Source organism: Coffea arabica, chromosome 11e (assembly GCF_036785885.1).
Source record: "Coffea arabica cultivar ET-39 chromosome 11e, Coffea Arabica ET-39 HiFi, whole genome shotgun sequence".
In the NCBI taxonomy this organism is placed as follows: domain Eukaryota; kingdom Viridiplantae; phylum Streptophyta; class Magnoliopsida; order Gentianales; family Rubiaceae; genus Coffea; species Coffea arabica.
In genome coordinates, this window is record NC_092331.1 from 34,537,323 (window position 1) to 34,552,445 (window position 15,123).

A 15,123-nucleotide genomic window follows, 5' to 3' on the forward strand; every position below is an offset into this window, starting at 1 on the left:
ATCACCGCAAGCGTGAAGGATTGATTTCATGATAATTTAGAGTTGCGGGATGATGGAAAAAAACAGGGGGCAAATCAATAACAAAAAAAATATGAAAGCAAATAAATAAAAGGATAATAGGAAAATGCTTGAATTGACGCTTAAAATGAATTTCGGTCTAGAAAAGCTACACTGCTTCGCAGGACGGGGTAGTTTAAAAGAATAAAGCGAAAGGAATATGGCGGGTGCGATCATACCAGCACTAATGCACCGGATCCCATCAGAACTTCGAAATTAAGCGTGTTTGGGCGAGAGTAGTACTTGGATTGGTGACCCCCTGGGAAGTCCTCGTGTTGCACCCCTCTCTTTTTTGTTTTGAAATCCAAATTTCCTATTCGTTCTTTATCCTGTAGTAATTTAGCTCCGTCGGAACGATTGCTTAATATTTTGCTTCTTGTCGAAGCGTGAAGGAGGATCTGAAGGCGCGAGACAAATCAGGAACGGTACGGCTCGATCAAAGCCCGGATCGTCGCTCAAATTTGTCGGCGCAAATGTATCAGCGCAAGCGTGAAGGATTGATTTCATGATAATTTAGAGTTGCGGGATGATGGAAAAAAACAGGGGGCAAATCAATATCAAAAAAAAATATGAAAGCAAATAAATAAAAGGATAATAGGAAAATGCTTGAATTGACGCTTAAAATGAATTTCGGTCTAGAAAAGCCACACTGCTTCGCAGGACGGGGTAGTTTAAAAGAATAAAGCGAAAGGAATATGGCGGGTGCGATCATACCAGCACTAATGCACCGGATCCCTTCAGAACTTCGAAATTAAGCGTGTTTGGGCGAGAGTAGCACTTGGATTGGTGACCCCCTGGGAAGTCCTCGTGTTGCACCCCTCTCTTTTTTGTTTCGAAATCCAAATTTCCTATTCGTTCTTTATCCTGTAGTAATTTAGCTCCGTCGGAACGATTGCTTAATATTTTGCTTATTGTCGAAGCGTGAAGGAGGATCTGAAGGCGCGAGACAAATCAGGAACGGTACGGCTCGATCAAAGCCCGGATCGTCGCTCAAATTTGTCGGCGCAAATGTATCACCGCAAGCGTGAAGGATTGATTTCATGATAATTTAGAGTTGCGGGATGATGGAAAAAAACAGGGTGCAAATCAATAACAAAAAAATATAAAGTAAATAAATAAAAGGATAAGAGGAAAATGTTTCAATTGACGCTTAAAATGAATTTCGGTCTAGAAAAGCCACACTGCTTCGCTGGACGGGGTAGTTTAAAAGAATAAAGCGAAAGGAACGTTGTGGGTGCGATCATACCAACACTAATGCACCGTATCCCATCAGAACTCCGAATTTAAGCGTGCTTGGGCGTGAGCAGTATTAGGATGGGTGACCCCCTGGGAATTCCTCTTGTTGCACCCCTCTCTTTTTTGTTTCGAAATTCAAATTTTCTATTCGTTCTTTATCCTGTAGTAATTTAGGTCCTTCGGAACGATTGCTTTATATTTTGCTTCTTCTCGAAGCATGAAGGCGGATCTGAAGGCGCGAGAGAATTCAGGAACGGTACGGCTCGATCAAAGCCCGGATCATCGCTCAAATTTGTCGGCGCAAATGTATCACCGCAAGCGTGAAGGATTGATTTCATGATAATTTAGAGTTGCGGGATGATGGAAAAAAACAGGGGGCAAATCAATAACAAAAAAAATATGAAAGCAAATAAATAAAAGGATAATAGGAAAATGCTTGAATTGACGCTTAAAATGAATTTCGGTCTAGAAAAGCTACACTGCTTCGCAGGACGGGGTAGTTTAAAAGAATAAAGCGAAAGGAATATGGCGGGTGCGATCATACCAGCACTAATGCACCGGATCCCATCAGAACTTCGAAATTAAGCGTGTTTGGGCGAGAGTAGTACTTGGATTGGTGACCCCCTGGGAAGTCCTCGTGTTGCACCCCTCTCTTTTTTGTTTTGAAATCCAAATTTCCTATTCGTTCTTTATCCTGTAGTAATTTAGCTCCGTCGGAACGATTGCTTAATATTTTGCTTCTTGTCGAAGCGTGAAGGAGGATCTGAAGGTGCGAGACAAATCAGGAACGGTACGGCTCGATCAAAGCCCGGATCGTCGCTCAAATTTGTCGGCGCAAATGTATCAGCGCAAGCGTGAAGGATTGATTTCATGATAATTTAGAGTTGCGGGATGATGGAAAAAAACAGGGGGCAAATCAATATCAAAAAAAAATATGAAAGCAAATAAATAAAAGGATAAGAGGAAAATGCTTCAATTGACGCTTAAAATGAATTCCGGTCTAGAAAAGCCACACTGCTTCGCTGGACGGGGTAGTTTAAAAGAATAAAGCGAAAGGAACGTTGTGGGTGCAATCATACCAGCACTAATGCACCGTATCCCATCAGAACTCCGAATTTAAGCGTGCTTGGGCGTGAGCAGTATTAGGATGGGTGACCCCCTGGGAATTCCTCTTGTTGCACCCCTCTCTTTTTTGTTTCGAAATTCAAATTTTCTATTCGTTCTTTATCCTGTAGTAATTTAGGTCCTTCGGAACGATTGCTTTATATTTTGCTTCTTCTCGAAGCATGAAGGCAGATCTGAAGGCGCGAGACAAATCAGGAACGGTACGGCTCGATCAAAGCCCGAATCGTCGCTCAAATTTGTCGGCGCAAATGTATCAGCGCAAGCGTGAAGGATTGATTTCATGATAATTTAGAGTTGCGGGATGATGGAAAAAAATAGGGGGCAAATCAATAACAAAAAAAAATAAGAAAGCAAATAAATAAAAGGATAATAGGAAAATGCTTGAATTGACGCTTAAAATGAATTTCGGTCTAGAAAAGCCACACTGCGTCGCAGGACGGGGTAGTTTAAAAGAATAAAGCGAAAGGAATATGGCGGGTGCGATCATACCAGCACTAATGCACCGGATCCCATCAGAACTTCGAAATTAAGCGTGTTTGGGCGAGAGTAGTACTTGGATTGGTGACCCCCTGGGAAGTCCTCGTGTTGCACCCCTCTCTTTTTTGTTTCGAAATCCAAATTTCCTATTCGTTCTTTATCCTGTAGTAATTTAGCTCCGTCGGAACGATTGCTTAATATTTTGCTTCTTGTCGAAGCGTGAAGGAGGATCTGAAGGCGCGAGACAAATCAGGAACGGTACGGCTCGATCAAAGCCCGGATCGTCGCTCAAATTTGTCGGCGCAAATGTATCACCGCAAGCGTGAAGGATTGATTTCATGATAATTTAGAGTTGCGGGATGATGGAAAAAAACAGGGAGCAAATCAATAACAAAAAAAAATATGAAAGCAAATAAATAAAAGGATAATAGGAAAATACTTGAATTGACGCTTAAAATGAATTTCGGTCTAGAAAAGCTACACTGCTTCGCAGGACGGTGTAGTTTAAAAGAATAAAGCGAAAGGAATATGGCGGGTGCGATCATACCAGCACTAATGCACCGGATCCCATCAGAACTTCGAAATTAAGCGTGTTTGGGCGAGAGTAGTACTTGGATTGGTGACCCCCTGGGAAGTCCTCGTGTTGCACCCCTCTCTTTTTTGTTTCGAAATCCAAATTTCCTATTCGTTCTTTATCCTGTAGTAATTTAGCTCCGTCGGAACGATTGCTTAATATTTTGCTTCTTGTCGAAGCGTGAAGGAGGATCTGAAGGCGCGAGACAAATCAGGAACGGTACGGCTCGATCAAAGCCCGGATCGTCGCTCAAATTTGTCGGCGCAAATGTATCAGCGCAAGCGTGAAGGATTGATTTCATGATAATTTAGAGTTGCGGGATGATGGAAAAAAACAGGGTGCAAATCAATAACAAAAAAAAATATAAAGTAAATAAATAAAAGAATAAGAGGAAAATGCTTCAATTGACGCTTAAAATGAATTCCGGTCTAGAAAAGCCACACTGCTTCGCTGGACGGGGTAGTTTAAAAGAATAAAGCGAAAGGAACGTTGTGGGTGCGATCATACCAGCACTAATGCACCGTATCCCATCAGAACTCCGAAGTTAAGCGTGCTTGGGCGTGAGCTGTATTAGGATGGGTGACCCCCTGGGAATTCCTCTTGTTGCACCCCTCTCTTTTTTGTTTCGAAATTCAAATTTTCTATTCGTTCTTTATCCTGTAGTAATTTAGGTCCTTCGGAACGATTGCTTTATATTTTGCTTCTTCTCGAAGCATGAAGGCGGATCTGAAGGCGCGAGAGAAATCAGGAACGGTACGGCTCGATCAAAGCCCGGATCATCGCTCAAATTTGTCGGCGCAAATGTATCAGCGCTAGCGTGATGGATTGATTTGATGACAATTTATTGTTGCGCGATGAGGGAAAAAAACAGGGTGCAAATCAATAACAAAAAAAAATATGAAAGCAAATAAACAAAAGGATAAGAAAAAAATGCTTGAATTGACGCTTAAAATGAATTTCGGTCTAGAAAAGCCACACTGCTTCGCAGGACGGGGTAGTTTAAAAGAATAAAGCGAAAGGAACATGGCGGGTACGATCATACCAGCACTAATGCACCGGATCACATCAGAACTCCGAAGTTCAGCATGCTTGGGCGAGAGTAGTACTAGGATGGGTGACCCCCTGGGAATTCCTCTTGTTGCACCCCTCTCTTTTTTCTTTCGAAATTCAAATTTTCTATTCGTTCTTTATCCTGTAGTAATTTAGGTCCTTCGGAACGATTGCTTTATATTTTGCTTCTTCTCGAAGCATGAAGGCGGATCTGAAGGCGCGAGACAAATCAGGAACGGTACGGCTCGATCAAATCCCGGATCGTCGCTCAAATTTGTCGGCGCAAATGTATCAGCGCAAGCGTGAAGGATTGATTTCATGATAATTTAGAGTTGCGGGATGATGGAAAAAAACAGGGGGCAAATCAATGACAAAAAAAAATATGAAAGCAAATAAATAAAAGGATAATAGGAAAATGCTTGAATTGACGCTTAAAATGAATTTCGGTCTAGAAAAGCCAAACTGCTTCGCAGGACGGGGTAGTTTAAAAGAATAAAGCGAAAGGAATATGGCGGGTGCGATCATACCAGCACTAATGCACCGGATCCCATCAGAACTTCGAAATTAAGCGTGTTTGGGCGAGAGTAATACTTGGATTGGTGACCCCCTGGGAAGTCCTCGTGTTGCACCCCTCTCTTTTTTGTTTCGAAATCCAAATTTCCTATTCGTTCTTTATCCTGTAGTAATTTAGCTCCGTCGGAACGATTGCTTAATATTTTGCTTCTTGTCGAAGCGTGAAGGAGGATCTGAAGGCGCGAGACAAATCAGGAACGGTACGGCTCGATCAAAGCCCGGATCGTCGCTCAAATTTGTCGGCGCAAATGTATCACCGCAAGCGTGAAGGATTGATTTCATGATAATTTAGAGTTGCGGGATGATGGAAAAAAACAGGGGGCAAATCAATAACAAAAAAAAATATGAAAGCAAATAAATAAAAGGATAATAGGAAAATGCTTGAATTGACGCTTAAAATGAATTTCGGTCTAGAAAAGCTACACTGCTTCGCAGGACGGGGTAGTTTAAAAGAATAAAGCGAAAGGAATATGGCGGGTGCGATCATACCAGCACTAATGCACCGGATCCCATCAGAACTTCGAAATTAAGCGTGTTTGGGCGAGAGTAGTACTTGGATTGGTGACCCCCTGGGAAGTCCTCGTGTTGCACCCCTCTCTTTTTTATTTTGAAATCCAAATTTCCTATTCGTTCTTTATCCTGTAGTAATTTAGCTCCGTCGGAACGATTGCTTAATATTTTGCTTCTTGTCGAAGCGTGAAGGAGGATCTGAAGGCGCGAGACAAATCAGGAACGGTACGGCTCGATCAAAGCCCGGATCGTCGCTCAAATTTGTCGGCGCAAATGTATCAGCGCAAGCGTGAAGGATTGATTTCATGATAATTTAGAGTTGCGGGATGATGGAAAAAAACAGGGGGCAAATCAATATCAAAAAAAAATATGAAAGCAAATAAATAAAAGGATAATAGGAAAATGCTTGAATTGACGCTTAAAATGAATTTCGGTCTAGAAAAGCCACACTGCTTCGCAGGACGGGGTAGTTTAAAAGAATAAAGCGAAAGGAATATGGCGGGTGCGATCATACCAGCACTAATGCACCGGATCCCTTCAGAACTTCGAAATTAAGCGTGTTTGGGCGAGAGTAGCACTTGGATTGGTGACCCCCTGGGAAGTCCTCGTGTTGCACCCCTCTCTTTTTTGTTTCGAAATCCAAATTTCCTATTCGTTCTTTATCCTGTAGTAATTTAGCTCCGTCGGAACGATTGCTTAATATTTTGCTTCTTGTCGAAGCGTGAAGGAGGATCTGAAGGCGCGAGACAAATCAGGAACGGTACGGCTCGATCAAAGCCCGGATCGTCGCTCAAATTTGTCGGCGCAAATGTATCACCGCAAGCGTGAAGGATTGATTTCATGATAATTTAGAGTTGCGGGATGATGGAAAAAAACAGGGTGCAAATCAATAACAAAAAAATATAAAGTAAATAAATAAAAGGATAAGAGGAAAATGCTTCAATTGACGCTTAAAATGAATTCCGGTCTAGAAAAGCCACACTGCTTCGCTGGACGGGGTAGTTTAAAAGAATAAAGCGAAAGGAACGTTGTGGGTGCGATCATACCAACACTAATGCACCGTATCCCATCAGAACTCCGAATTTAAGCGTGCTTGGGCGTGAGCAGTATTAGGATGGGTGACCCCCTGGGAATTCCTCTTGTTGCACCCCTCTCTTTTTTGTTTCGAAATTCAAATTTTCTATTCGTTCTTTATCCTGTAGTAATTTAGGTCCTTCGGAACGATTGCTTTATATTTTGCTTCTTCTCGAAGCATGAAGGCGGATCTGAAGGCGCGAGAGAATTCAGGAACGGTACGGCTCGATCAAAGCCCGGATCATCGCTCAAATTTGTCGGCGCAAATGTATCAGCGCTAGCGTGATGGATTGATTTCATGACAATTTATTGTTGCGCGATGAGGGAAAAAAACAGGGTGCAAATCAATAACAAAAAAAAATATGAAAGCAAATAAATAAAAGGATAATAGGAAAATGCTTGAATTGACGCTTAAAATGAATTTCGGTCTAGAAAAGCCACACTGCTTCGCAGGACGGGGTAGTTTAAAAGAATAAAGCGAAAGGAATATGGCGGGTGCGATCATACCAGCACTAATGCACCGGATCCCATCAGAACTTCGAAATTAAGCGTGTTTGGGCGAGAGTAGTACTTGGATTGGTGACCCCCTGGGAAGTCCTCGTGTTGCACCCCTCTCTTTTTTGTTTCGAAATCCAAATTTCCTATTCGTTCTTTATCCTGTAGTAATTTAGCTCCGTCGGAACGATTGCTTAATATTTTGCTTCTTGTCGAAGCGTGAAGGAGGATCTGAAGGCGCGAGACAAATCAGGAACGGTACGGCTCGATCAAAGCCCGGATCGTCGCTCAAATTTGTCGGCGCAAATGTATCACCGCAAGCGTGAAGGATTGATTTCATGATAATTTAGAGTTGCGGGATGATGGAAAAAAACAGGGGGCAAATCAATAACAAAAAAAAATATGAAAGCAAATAAATAAAAGGATAATAGGAAAATGCTTGAATTGACGCTTAAAATGAATTTCGGTCTAGAAAAGCTACACTGCTTCGCAGGACGGTGTAGTTTAAAAGAATAAAGCGAAAGGAATATGGCGGGTGCGATCATACCAGCACTAATGCACCGGATCCCATCAGAACTTCGAAATTAAGCGTGTTTGGGCGAGAGTAGTACTTGGATTGGTGACCCCCTGGGAAGTCCTCGTGTTGCACCCCTCTCTTTTTTGTTTCGAAATCCAAATTTCCTATTCGTTCTTTATCCTGTAGTAATTTAGCTCCGTCGGAACGATTGCTTAATATTTTGCTTCTTGTCGAAGCGTGAAGGAGGATCTGAAGGCGCGAGACAAATCAGGAACGGTACGGCTCGATCAAAGCCCGGATCGTCGCTCAAATTTGTCGGCGCAAATGTATCAGCGCAAGCGTGAAGGATTGATTTCATGATAATTTAGAGTTGCGGGATGATGGAAAAAAACAGGGTGCAAATCAATAACAAAAAAAAATATAAAGTAAATAAATAAAAGAATAAGAGGAAAATGCTTCAATTGACGCTTAAAATGAATTCCGGTCTAGAAAAGCCACACTGCTTCGCTGGACGGGGTAGTTTAAAAGAATAAAGCGAAAGGAACATGGCGGGTGCGATCATACCAGCACTAATGCACCGGATCTCATCAGAACTCCGAAGTTAAGCATGCTTGGGCGAGAGTTGTACTAGGATGGGTTACCCCCTGGGAATTCCTCTTGTTGCACCCCTCTCTTTTTTGTTTCGAAATTCAAATTTTCTATTCGTTCTTTATCCTGTAGTAATTTAGGTCCTTCGGAATGATTGCTTTATATTTTGCTTCTTCTCGAAGCATGAAGGCGGATCTGAAGGCGCGAGACAAATCAGGAACGGTACGGCTCGATCAAAGCCCGGATCGTCGCTCAAATTTGTCGGCGCAAATGTATCACCGCAAGCGTGAAGGATTGATTTCATGATAATTTAGAGTTGCGGGATGATGGAAAAAAATAGGGTGCAAATCAATAACAAAAAAATATAAAGTAAATAAATAAAAGGATAAGAGGAAAATGCTTCAATTGACGCTTAAAATGAATTCCGGTCTAGAAAAGCCACACTGCTTCGCTGGACGGGGTAGTTTAAAAGAATAAAGCGAAAGGAACGTTGTGGGTGCAATCATACCAGCACTAATGCACCGTATCCCATCAGAACTCCGAATTTAAGCGTGCTTGGGCGTGAGCAGTATTAGGATGGGTGACCCCCTGGGAATTCCTCTTGTTGCACCCCTCTCTTTTTTGTTTCGAAATTCAAATTTTCTATTCGTTCTTTATCCTGTAGTAATTTAGGTCCTTCGGAACGATTGCTTTATATTTTGCTTCTTCTCGAAGCATGAAGGCAGATCTGAAGGCGCGAGACAAATCAGGAACGGTACGGCTCGATCAAAGCCCGAATCGTCGCTCAAATTTGTCGGCGCAAATGTATCAGCGCAAGCGTGAAGGATTGATTTCATGATAATTTAGAGTTGCGGGATGATGGAAAAAAATAGGGGGCAAATCAATAACAAAAAAAAATAAGAAAGCAAATAAATAAAATGATAATAGGAAAATGCTTGAATTGACGCTTAAAATGAATTTTGGTCTAGAAAAGCCACTCTGCTTCGCAGGACGGGGTAGTTTAAAAGAATAAAGCGAAAGGAATATGGCGGGTGCGATCATACCAGCACTAATGCACCGGATCCCATCAGAACTTCGAAATTAAGCGTGTTTGGGCGAGAGTAGTACTTGGATTGGTGACCCCCTGGGAAGTCCTCGTGTTGCACCCCTCTCTTTTTTGTTTCGAAATCCAAATTTCCTATTCGTTCTTTATCCTGTAGTAATTTAGCTCCGTCGGAACGATTGCTTAATATTTTGCTTCTTGTCGAAGCGTGAAGGAGGATCTGAAGGCGCGAGACAAATCAGGAACGGTACGGCTCGATCAAAGCCCGGATCGTCGCTCAAATTTGTCGGCGCAAATGTATCAGCGCAAGCGTGAAGGATTGATTTCATGATAATTTAGAGTTGCGGGATGATGGAAAAAAATAGGGGGCAAATCAATATCAAAAAAAAATATGAAAGCAAATAAATAAAAGGATAATAGGAAAATGCTTGAATTGACGCTTAAAATGAATTTCGGTCTAGAAAAGCCACACTGCTTCGCAGGACGGGGTAGTTTAAAAGAATAAAGCGAAAGGAATATGGCGGGTGCGATCATACCAGCACTAATGCACCGGATCCCTTCAGAACTTCGAAATTAAGCGTGTTTGGGCGAGAGTAGCACTTGGATTGGTGACCCCCTGGGAAGTCCTCGTGTTGCACCCCTCTCTTTTTTGTTTCGAAATCCAAATTTCCTATTCGTTCTTTATCCTGTAGTAATTTAGCTCCGTCGGAACGATTGCTTAATATTTTGCTTCTTGTCGAAGCGTGAAGGAGGATCTGAAGGCGCGAGACAAATCAGGAACGGTACGGCTCGATCAAAGCCCGGATCGTCGCTCAAATTTGTCGGCGCAAATGTATCACCGCAAGCGTGAAGGATTGATTTCATGATAATTTAGAGTTGCGGGATGATGGAAAAAAACAGGGTGCAAATCAATAACAAAAAAATATAAAGTAAATAAATAAAAGGATAAGAGGAAAATGCTTCAATTGACGCTTAAAATGAATTCCGGTCTAGAAAAGCCACACTGCTTCGCTGGACGGGGTAGTTTAAAAGAATAAAGCGAAAGGAACGTTGTGGGTGCGATCATACCAACACTAATGCACCGTATCCCATCAGAACTCCGAATTTAAGCGTGCTTGGGCGTGAGCAGTAATAGGATGGGTGACCCCCTGGGAATTCCTCTTGTTGCACCCCTCTCTTTTTTGTTTCGAAATTCAAATTTTCTATTCGTTCTTTATCCTGTAGTAATTTAGGTCCTTCGGAACGATTGCTTTATATTTTGCTTCTTCTCGAAGCATGAACGCGGATCTGAAGGCGCGAGAGAATTCAGGAACGGTACAGCTCGATCAAAGCCCGGATCATCGCTCAAATTTGTCGGCGCAAATGTATCAGCGCTAGCGTGATGGATTGATTTCATGACAATTTATTGTTGCGCGATGAGGGAAAAAAACAGGGTGCAAATCAATAACAAAAAAAAATATGAAAGCAAATAAATAAAAGGATAAGAGAAAAATGCTTGAATTGACGCTTAAAATGAATTTCGGTCTAGAAAAGCCACACTGCTTCGCAGAGTGGGGTAGTTTAAAAGAATAAAGCGAAAGGAACATGGCGGGTGCGATCATACCAGCACTAATGCACCGGATCCCATCAGAACTCCGAAGTTAAGCATGCTTGGGCGAGAGTAGTACTAGGATGGGTTACCCCCTGGGAATTCCTCTTGTTGCACCCCTCTTTTTTTTGTTTCAAAATTCAAATTTTCTATTCGTTCTTTATCCTGTAGTAATTTAGGTCCTTCGGAATGATTGCTTTATATTTTGCTTCTTCTCGAAGCATGAAGGCGGATCTGAAGGCGCGAGACAAATCAGGAATGGTACGGCTCGATCAAAGCCCGGATCGTCGCTCAAATTTGTCGGCGCAAATGTATCAGCGCAAGCGTGAAGGATTGATTTCATGATAATTTAGAGTTGCGGGATGATGGAAAAAAACAGGGGGCAAATCAATAACAAAAAAAAATATGAAAGCAAATAAATAAAAGGATAATAGGAAAATGCTTGAATTGACGCTTAAAATGAATTTCGGTCTAGAAAAGCCACACTGCTTCGCAGGACGGGGTAGTTTAAAAGAATAATGCGAAAGGAACATGGCGGGTGCGATCATACCAGCACTAATGCACCGGATCCCATCAGAACTTCGAAGTTAAGCATGCTTGGGCGAGAGTAGTACTAGGATGGGTGACCCCCTGGGAATTCCTCTTGTTGCACCCCTCTCTTTTTTGTTTCGAAATTCAAATTTTCTATTCGTTCTTTATCCTGTAGTAATTTAGGTCCTTCGGAACGATTGCTTTATATTTTGCTTCTTCTCGAAGCATGAAGGCAGATCTGAAGGCGCGAGACAAATCTGGAACGGTACGGCTCGATCAAAGCCCGAATCGTCGCTCAAATTTGTCGGCGCAAATGTATCAGCGCAAGCGTGAAGGATTGATTTCATGATAATTTAGAGTTGCGGGATGATGGAAAAAAATAGGGGGCAAATCAATAACAAAAAAAAATAAGAAAGCAAATAACTAAAAGGATAATAGGAAAATGCTTGAATTGACGCTTAAAATGAATTTCGGTCTAGAAAAGCCACACTGCTTCGCAGGACGGGGTAGTTTAAAAGAATAAAGCGAAAGGAATATGGCGGGTGCTATCATACCAGCACTAATGAACCGGATCCCATCAGAACTTCGAAATTAAGCGTGTTTGGGCGAGAGTAGTACTTGGATTGGTGACCCCCTGGGAAGTCCTCGTGTTGCACCCCTCTCTTTTTTGTTTCGAAATCCAAATTTCCTATTCGTTCTTTATCCTGTAGTAATTTAGCTCCGTTGGAACGATTGCTTAATATTTTGCTTCTTGTCGAAGCGTGAAGGAGGATCTGAAGGCGCGAGACAAATCAGGAACGGTACGGCTCGATCAAAGCCCGGATCATCGCTCAAATTTGTCGGCGCAAATGTATCAGCGCAAGCGTGAAGGATTGATTTCATGATAATTTAGAGTTGCGGGATGATGGAAAAAAACAGGGTGCAAATCAATAACAAAAAAAAATATAAAGTAAATAAATAAAAGAATAAGAGGAAAATGCTTCAATTGACGCTTAAAATGAATTCCGGTCTAGAAAAGCCACACTGCTTCGCTGGACGGGGTAGTTTAAAAGAATAAAGCGAAAGGAACGTTGTGGGTGCGATCATACCATCACTAATGCACCGTATCCCATCAGAACTCCGAAGTTAAGCGTGCTTGGGCGTGAGCAGTATTAGGATGGGTGACCCCCTGGGAATTCCTCTTGTTGCACCCCTCTCTTTTTTGTTTCGAAATTCAAATTTTCTATTCGTTCTTTATCCTGTAGTAATTTAGGTCCTTCGGAACGATTGCTTTATATTTTGCTTCTTCTCGAAGCATTAAGGCGGATCTGAAGGCGCGAGAGAAATCAGGAACGGTACGGCTCGATCAAAGCCCGGATCATCGCTCAAATTTGTCGGCGCAAATGTATCAGCGCTAGCATGATGGATTGATTTGATGACAATTTATTGTTGCGCGATGAGGGAAAAAAACAGGGTGCAAATCAATAACAAAAAAAAAATATGAAAGCAAATAAACAAAAGGATAAGAAAAAAATGCTTGAATTGACGCTTAAAATGAATTTCGGTCTAGAAAAGCCACACTGCTTCGCAGGACGGGGTAGTTTAAAAGAATAAAGCGAAAGGAACATGGCGGGTACGATCATACCAGCACTAATGCACCGGATCACATCAGAACTCCGAAGTTCAGCATGCTTGGGCGAGAGTAGTACTAGGATGGGTGACCCCCTGGGAATTCCTCTTGTTGCACCCCTCTCTTTTTTCTTTCGAAATTCAAATTTTCTATTCGTTCTTTATCCTGTAGTAATTTAGGTCCTTCGGAACGATTGCTTTATATTTTGCTTCTTCTCGAAGCATGAAGGCGGATCTGAAGGCGCGAGACAAATCAGGAACGGTACGGCTCGATCAAATCCCGGATCGTCGCTCAAATTTGTCGGCGCAAATGTATCAGCGCAAGCGTGAAGGATTGATTTCATGATAATTTAGAGTTGCGGGATGATGGAAAAAAACAGGGGGCAAATCAATGACAAAAAAAAATATGAAAGCAAATAAATAAAAGGATAATAGGAAAATGCTTGAATTGACGCTTAAAATGAATTTCGGTCTAGAAAAGCCAAACTGCTTCGCAGGACGGGGTAGTTTAAAAGAATAATGCGAAAGGAATATGGCGGGTGCGATCATACCAGCACTAATGCACCGGATCCCATCAGAACTTCGAAATTAAGCGTGTTTGGGCGAGAGTAATACTTGGATTGGTGACCCCCTGGGAAGTCCTCGTGTTGCACCCCTCTCTTTTTTGTTTCGAAATCCAAATTTCCTATTCGTTCTTTATCCTGTAGTAATTTAGCTCCGTCGGAACGATTGCTTAATATTTTGCTTCTTGTCGACGCGTGAAGGAGGATCTGAAGGCGCGAGACAAATCAGGAACGGTACGGCTCGATCAAAGCCCGGATCGTCGCTCAAATTTGTCGGCGCAAATGTATCACCGCAAGCGTGAAGGATTGATTTCATGATAATTTAGAGTTGCGGGATGATGGAAAAAAATAGGGTGCAAATCAATAACAAAAAATATATAAAGTAAATAAATAAAAGGATAAGAGGAAAATGCTTCAATTGACGCTTAAAATGAATTCCGGTCTAGAAAAGCCACACTGCTTCGCAGGACAGGGTAGTTTAAAAGAATAAAGTGAAAGGAACGTTGTGGGTGCGATCATACCAGCACTAATGCACCGTATCCCATCAGAACTCCGAAGTTAAGCGTGCTTGGGCGTAAGTAGTATTAGGATGGGTGACCCCCTGGGAAGTCCTCGTGTTGCACCCCTCTCTTTTTTGTTTCGAAATCCAAATTTCCTATTCGTTCTTTATCCTGTAGTAATTTAGCTCCGTCGGAACGATTGCTTAATATTTTGCTTCTTGTCGAAGCGTGAAGGAGGATCTGAAGGCGCGAGACAAATCAGGAACGGTACGGCTCGATCAAAGCCCGGATCGTCGCTCAAATTTGTCGGCGCAAATGTATCAGCGCAAGCGTGAAGGATTGATTTCATGATAATTTAGAGTTGCGGGATGATGGAAAAAAACAGGGGGCAAATCAATATCAAAAAAAAATATGAAAGCAAATAAATAAAAGGATAATAGGAAAATGCTTGAATTGACGCTTAAAATGAATTTCGGTCTAGAAAAGCCACACTGCTTCGCAGGACGGGGTAGTTTAAAAGAATAAAGCGAAAGGAACATGGCGGGTACGATCATACCAGCACTAATGCACCGGATCACATCAGAACTCCGAAGTTCAGCATGCTTGGGCGAGAGTAGTACTAGGATGGGTGACCCCCTGGGAATTCCTCTTGTTGCACCCCTCTCTTTTTTCTTTCGAAATTCAAATTTTCTATTCGTTCTTTATCCTGTAGTAATTTAGGTCCTTCGGAACGATTGCTTTATATTTTGCTTCTTCTCGAAGCATGAAGGCGGATCTGAAGGCGCGAGACAAATCAGGAACGGTACGGCTCGATCAAATCCCGGATCGTCGCTCAAATTTGTCGGCGCAAATGTATCAGCGCAAGCGTGAAGGATTGATTTCATGATAATTTAGAGTTGCGGGATGATGGAAAAAAACAGGGGGCAAATCAATGACAAAAAAAAATATGAAAGCAAATAAATAAAAGGATAATAGGAAAATGCTTGAATTGACGCTTAAAATGAATTTCGGTCTA

The 15,123-nt window shown here is 42.1% G+C and overlaps 27 non-coding genes and 1 pseudogene across 27 annotated transcripts; all 28 read left to right on the plus strand.

Annotated features, from left to right (window-relative positions):
• The first annotated feature begins 222 nt into the window (after positions 1–222).
• LOC140023092 (5S ribosomal RNA) lies at positions 223–341 on the plus strand. Its single transcript, XR_011827065.1, has one exon. It is a non-coding gene; the product is annotated as a 5S ribosomal RNA (ribosomal RNA).
• Positions 342–757: 416 nt separating this feature from the next.
• Positions 758–876, plus strand: LOC140025018 (5S ribosomal RNA). The gene has a single exon (XR_011828995.1). It is a non-coding gene; the product is annotated as a 5S ribosomal RNA (ribosomal RNA).
• A 413-nt stretch (positions 877–1,289) lies between these two features.
• LOC140025100 (5S ribosomal RNA) lies at positions 1,290–1,408 on the plus strand. The gene has a single exon (XR_011829078.1). It is a non-coding gene; the product is annotated as a 5S ribosomal RNA (ribosomal RNA).
• Positions 1,409–1,823: 415 nt separating this feature from the next.
• Positions 1,824–1,942, plus strand: LOC140023093 (5S ribosomal RNA). Its single transcript, XR_011827066.1, has one exon. It is a non-coding gene; the product is annotated as a 5S ribosomal RNA (ribosomal RNA).
• A 416-nt stretch (positions 1,943–2,358) lies between these two features.
• Positions 2,359–2,477, plus strand: LOC140024781 (5S ribosomal RNA). Its single transcript, XR_011828757.1, has one exon. It is a non-coding gene; the product is annotated as a 5S ribosomal RNA (ribosomal RNA).
• A 416-nt stretch (positions 2,478–2,893) lies between these two features.
• LOC140023094 (5S ribosomal RNA) lies at positions 2,894–3,012 on the plus strand. Its single transcript, XR_011827067.1, has one exon. It is a non-coding gene; the product is annotated as a 5S ribosomal RNA (ribosomal RNA).
• A 416-nt stretch (positions 3,013–3,428) lies between these two features.
• Positions 3,429–3,547, plus strand: LOC140023095 (5S ribosomal RNA). Its single transcript, XR_011827068.1, has one exon. It is a non-coding gene; the product is annotated as a 5S ribosomal RNA (ribosomal RNA).
• A 415-nt stretch (positions 3,548–3,962) lies between these two features.
• LOC140024086 (5S ribosomal RNA) lies at positions 3,963–4,081 on the plus strand. Its single transcript, XR_011828058.1, has one exon. It is a non-coding gene; the product is annotated as a 5S ribosomal RNA (ribosomal RNA).
• Positions 4,082–4,497: 416 nt separating this feature from the next.
• Positions 4,498–4,616, plus strand: LOC140024478 (5S ribosomal RNA). Its single transcript, XR_011828452.1, has one exon. It is a non-coding gene; the product is annotated as a 5S ribosomal RNA (ribosomal RNA).
• A 416-nt stretch (positions 4,617–5,032) lies between these two features.
• On the plus strand, positions 5,033–5,151 carry LOC140024263 (5S ribosomal RNA). The gene has a single exon (XR_011828236.1). It is a non-coding gene; the product is annotated as a 5S ribosomal RNA (ribosomal RNA).
• Positions 5,152–5,567: 416 nt separating this feature from the next.
• LOC140023096 (5S ribosomal RNA) lies at positions 5,568–5,686 on the plus strand. Its single transcript, XR_011827069.1, has one exon. It is a non-coding gene; the product is annotated as a 5S ribosomal RNA (ribosomal RNA).
• Positions 5,687–6,102: 416 nt separating this feature from the next.
• LOC140025019 (5S ribosomal RNA) lies at positions 6,103–6,221 on the plus strand. The gene has a single exon (XR_011828996.1). It is a non-coding gene; the product is annotated as a 5S ribosomal RNA (ribosomal RNA).
• Positions 6,222–6,634: 413 nt separating this feature from the next.
• Positions 6,635–6,753, plus strand: LOC140025101 (5S ribosomal RNA). The gene has a single exon (XR_011829079.1). It is a non-coding gene; the product is annotated as a 5S ribosomal RNA (ribosomal RNA).
• A 416-nt stretch (positions 6,754–7,169) lies between these two features.
• Positions 7,170–7,288, plus strand: LOC140023098 (5S ribosomal RNA). Its single transcript, XR_011827071.1, has one exon. It is a non-coding gene; the product is annotated as a 5S ribosomal RNA (ribosomal RNA).
• A 416-nt stretch (positions 7,289–7,704) lies between these two features.
• Positions 7,705–7,823, plus strand: LOC140023099 (5S ribosomal RNA). Its single transcript, XR_011827072.1, has one exon. It is a non-coding gene; the product is annotated as a 5S ribosomal RNA (ribosomal RNA).
• Positions 7,824–8,238: 415 nt separating this feature from the next.
• LOC140021877 (5S ribosomal RNA) lies at positions 8,239–8,357 on the plus strand. Its single transcript, XR_011825858.1, has one exon. It is a non-coding gene; the product is annotated as a 5S ribosomal RNA (ribosomal RNA).
• Positions 8,358–8,770: 413 nt separating this feature from the next.
• Positions 8,771–8,889, plus strand: LOC140024782 (5S ribosomal RNA). Its single transcript, XR_011828758.1, has one exon. It is a non-coding gene; the product is annotated as a 5S ribosomal RNA (ribosomal RNA).
• Positions 8,890–9,305: 416 nt separating this feature from the next.
• On the plus strand, positions 9,306–9,424 carry LOC140023100 (5S ribosomal RNA). The gene has a single exon (XR_011827073.1). It is a non-coding gene; the product is annotated as a 5S ribosomal RNA (ribosomal RNA).
• A 416-nt stretch (positions 9,425–9,840) lies between these two features.
• On the plus strand, positions 9,841–9,959 carry LOC140025020 (5S ribosomal RNA). The gene has a single exon (XR_011828997.1). It is a non-coding gene; the product is annotated as a 5S ribosomal RNA (ribosomal RNA).
• A 413-nt stretch (positions 9,960–10,372) lies between these two features.
• On the plus strand, positions 10,373–10,491 carry LOC140025122 (5S ribosomal RNA; annotated as a pseudogene).
• A 416-nt stretch (positions 10,492–10,907) lies between these two features.
• Positions 10,908–11,026, plus strand: LOC140032218 (5S ribosomal RNA). Its single transcript, XR_011836143.1, has one exon. It is a non-coding gene; the product is annotated as a 5S ribosomal RNA (ribosomal RNA).
• A 416-nt stretch (positions 11,027–11,442) lies between these two features.
• Positions 11,443–11,561, plus strand: LOC140032329 (5S ribosomal RNA). The gene has a single exon (XR_011836255.1). It is a non-coding gene; the product is annotated as a 5S ribosomal RNA (ribosomal RNA).
• A 416-nt stretch (positions 11,562–11,977) lies between these two features.
• LOC140024322 (5S ribosomal RNA) lies at positions 11,978–12,096 on the plus strand. Its single transcript, XR_011828295.1, has one exon. It is a non-coding gene; the product is annotated as a 5S ribosomal RNA (ribosomal RNA).
• A 415-nt stretch (positions 12,097–12,511) lies between these two features.
• On the plus strand, positions 12,512–12,630 carry LOC140024763 (5S ribosomal RNA). The gene has a single exon (XR_011828739.1). It is a non-coding gene; the product is annotated as a 5S ribosomal RNA (ribosomal RNA).
• Positions 12,631–13,047: 417 nt separating this feature from the next.
• LOC140024479 (5S ribosomal RNA) lies at positions 13,048–13,166 on the plus strand. Its single transcript, XR_011828453.1, has one exon. It is a non-coding gene; the product is annotated as a 5S ribosomal RNA (ribosomal RNA).
• A 416-nt stretch (positions 13,167–13,582) lies between these two features.
• On the plus strand, positions 13,583–13,701 carry LOC140024264 (5S ribosomal RNA). Its single transcript, XR_011828237.1, has one exon. It is a non-coding gene; the product is annotated as a 5S ribosomal RNA (ribosomal RNA).
• Positions 13,702–14,115: 414 nt separating this feature from the next.
• On the plus strand, positions 14,116–14,234 carry LOC140032436 (5S ribosomal RNA). The gene has a single exon (XR_011836362.1). It is a non-coding gene; the product is annotated as a 5S ribosomal RNA (ribosomal RNA).
• Positions 14,235–14,650: 416 nt separating this feature from the next.
• On the plus strand, positions 14,651–14,769 carry LOC140024480 (5S ribosomal RNA). Its single transcript, XR_011828454.1, has one exon. It is a non-coding gene; the product is annotated as a 5S ribosomal RNA (ribosomal RNA).
• The last annotated feature ends 354 nt before the right edge of the window (positions 14,770–15,123 follow it).